Source organism: Callithrix jacchus, chromosome 2 (genome assembly GCF_049354715.1).
Source record: "Callithrix jacchus isolate 240 chromosome 2, calJac240_pri, whole genome shotgun sequence".
Classification (NCBI taxonomy): Eukaryota; Metazoa; Chordata; class Mammalia; order Primates; family Cebidae; genus Callithrix; species Callithrix jacchus.
Genome location: NC_133503.1, coordinates 103,194,668 through 103,198,617, shown reverse-complemented (window position 1 = coordinate 103,198,617; position 3,950 = coordinate 103,194,668).

The following is a 3,950-nucleotide window of genomic DNA, read 5'->3' as shown; positions in this document are numbered from 1 at the left end:
AAGACTGATAAGAATGGAAAATATGAGCTGAGCTCATCTTTTTCTAAGTGCATTAAGAACTCAGCACATGTTATTCAGATAAAATATAAAGTATGCTAAAAGAGTCATATGTATGCTAAAAGGATTAACCATTTCACTTACTCCTGTTACTGAAGAAGTTATGCGTCTCTGTGTGTGTCTGTATGTGTGTTAGATTTACTTTTCTGTATGCCAATATTTATCCCATTTAACTATTGCAATAAAGCTTGTCAAATTCTACTGTAAGGATAAGATGGGATTCTATATCAGGAATTTCAGAGGTACACATCAGAAACTCTGAAATCAGGGCCTTGCAAAAAATAATGGTTCACAGGGCCATTATAATAATTCCTATGAACAATCCCAATTCTATATACACACTTTTCTTTCCTTCATGTTGAAGAGGAGGGCTACTTTTAGATCACTATAACTCCTTTACTGAACTCAAAGAAATAGAAAATCATGTGATCTGACTATCTTTATATTTGTACAAAGGCAATGATGAGAGAAAGAAGTTACAGGCAATGCCCTAAGTCTACTCTTAGTTATTGCCATAGTGGGGCTGGAAATCTTGTTTTCTGGAGACTGCTTCAGAGCATTTTCCATCACTGAAAAAATTATTATTTATATTGTACATATGTTCTTTGCCTTAAAAGTGTTCTTTGTAGGATTGCTTAGCAACAAAATTTTAAATTACATTTAAAACTCAGTTTAATACATGCGTATTCAACTCTCACAAGAGCAAGGAGATCTAGGCAGTGTGGCCCAGGGAACCAGCCACTAACAATTGGAAGACTTAAGATTTCACCCAGCCTTTGCCAGCAAATAACTTGGAATTCATCTGCAATATGTCTTGGCCTCAGTTTCCTGAGATGAAAAGGTAGAGATCTTCGTTACATTACACTAATATCCATTCCAGTTTGATTTATATCATTATCTAAACTTTTCAGTTAACTACTTCTTAAAGATAAAACTCAAACTAAAACTAAAAGCACCTCAATTGAAACAGAAAATATTTATGAAACTTACATTTGAGAATTTTTATGTAAAGTTTGTAATTATTCTATTAATTATGATATTTATGTACTTTCAGTCAAACATGATAATTTTATAGCAGAATTAACTGTTCTAAAAAATTTTGACGACCTTTCCATGAATCCCAGTTACCTTTCCCTCTCATAAAATGTCCATGGACATTGAGGAAGAAGATTACCCTTAATTTTTAGCCTTTATACCTTAGAAAGAATGCAAATACTGAACTATTGCAGAAATATACTCAAATAAGTAAGGTTGCAATGTAAAACAACAATTTCCCAAAACATCTTGCCTGTCTTTACACTATTTTAAATTGTTTTCAGTTTAAGCCCTAGCTCATTAGGCTTACAATAACCTCCTAAATTTTCCATTCCCATGGAGATTATTTAAAATTTTTATTTTCAAATGTCTTTGGGGGACATCTATATTTTGCTAATTATTTGTCAGTTTTGGGTTCTTGATATGGACATTTAATGTAAGATTCTACATGACACATTTCTGTTTTATGTACTTTATATAAAATAACCTTTTCTACTTTTCTAATAAAGAAAACAAGTCAGAAGTGTTTCTTCATTTCCTTGGCTTCAAATTAATTGCCTGAGATACTTACAAAAATGTTCCTGATAGTTAATGTCACAGGTTGTCTTTTATCAATGCGCTAGTATATTTACAACAATGAATTATAAATACACTACTGCTGTGAGAAAATTAGATTAAATCATTTGTTCTTTAGCTATGTTTCACAATTTTGTTGTCAGATAAATTCAAGAAGTTATTACCATTTGATATAACCCAAATTCTCTTGAACTATGCTTTTAAAACTTATTATACCAGCAGCTACTAATATTTTGTCTGTGTTTATTTTTGCAAGTTTAAACTGTAGAAAGTTTATTTCAGTTTTCTCATGTAAAACTGGATTGCACTACCGAATGTATTATTAAATATATTCTTTTAAACTTAGCATGTACTCCATGTTCACAGAAATTATAAGGCAGGCAGTAAAATCACTGCTTTGCAGTTTACTTTTCCTAAAATATAAAGAAATATAAACTTCTTTATATCTTCCTCTGTCATGTGAATGCCAGTCTGCTACAGGAAAAACTTGCTGTTCAAAGTCTATTTTGAGCAGACCATGCCTCTGCGCTTTGACAGTGTTGCATTATAGCATTTGGTGCTCAGAGAGGAAGAGTTCTGTTGCACTGATTTGAGTTACACAGGTAGGTGTGATTCAGTTTCTTTTATGTTATTACACCTGGATCTTAATGTGCAACACCTCTGCTATTTTAGTTCTTTGGATCAGTCTGCCAATTACATCCGGAATATGTATCAACCAAGATGGTGAGTTTTGAGACTTACAAGTAAATAATTATTTTCATTGTTTACCAAAAATATTATATCATGGCTTGCATTTCTTTACACTTATTTACAGAAAATGTTCAAAAAAACATAAATATATAATTATATATGTATAATTATTTATGCAAAAATACCTAGAAATTTTTATTTGGTTCCCTATGCAATTATATTAACATAGGTAAGTTTTCAAGCAAAACTCTCTATTTAGCATTTTTACTAGCTGCTAATCATTAATATTTAGTAACTACCTATTATGTTTCCAGCACAACAATTAGGGTTGATAATTAATCATTAATTAAAAGATCAGTCTTCATCTTTATATGATTATGCAAATTACATTAGTTTTACAAAGTGGAGATTATAATACTCCAAGTTAGATTATTTGAGACTAGTTAAGCTCACAGAAAAAGACTTTCCACATAAACCAATAGGAAACCTAAGAAGGCAGAAGGAGGGAAACTTAGTAATCAATAGATAGAAAAGATAGAGGTTTACTATTAATTGTATAACAAATAAATATCACATTGATTACATGGAAAGAAAATGCTGCATTTAAAAGAAACCAAAACTATATAAAACCAATGGAGTATTTCTTGGCTTCCTAGGACACTTTCTAATGAACCGTTCACACCTCATGAACAGAAATGCCTCGGCAAGCCCTACTTCTGTTATATTATACCATTAATAATCCAGCATATCTTAGACATTTTGAAGTACGCAAAGAACACTATTGCATTCGATTTCACTTTTTAAGGTTTTCACACCAAGAATTATCATTCTCATTTTGCCTGTTTTCTCAACTGACCTTAGTGTTAAATTCAATTATTTTTTAAAAATCATATTAATAACAGCATGACCTGAGAAACCAATTTGTGTCCCCAGAACAAAGTGAGATAGTGGAAACAGAATCGACTGATGAGAAAAGAAGCATATTATGAAATGAAATTTCAGATTGTTATTTCTGAAACTTGTTCTATTTACATTATAAAACCATCAGTAGAGATGATATCACTAAGCTGAATTTTGGAGGCTATTTGAAGGCTGGCAAAAATGTTGATATATGCAGTTATAATGTCTTATATCACACTAGAATAGCCTCCTCGTGCCATATAATGCGCAAACTATACTACTCACTCTCTCACTTCTATAGCTCATCCTTCTTTAATTTTCTAGTTCAGCATTTATTGAGTTGGTGGTGACATGTATACCAAGATAATAGAGATGGTATTAGAATGCTTTTGTGGAAATTGACTAAAAGAAAGGAGAAATGAATTTTACATTGGACTGGGGACTCTAATATACACATTTTTAAATTTCTTCCTTGTTGATTACTACTGCTGCTCAAGTATAGTATTGTGGTTCTGTAAAAAGAAACATGCTAACTAACCCCTTACTTATTCTGCCAATTACTTTTTGGTGTATACTTGTAATTAAACCCATTCTGGGATTCATGTCAACCTTCCCTCACAGTGATCAATACTAAATTGTAACAAAGGGAAGGAGACGATCTTTGTTGTTAGTAGATTTTTGCCTGTACTTGT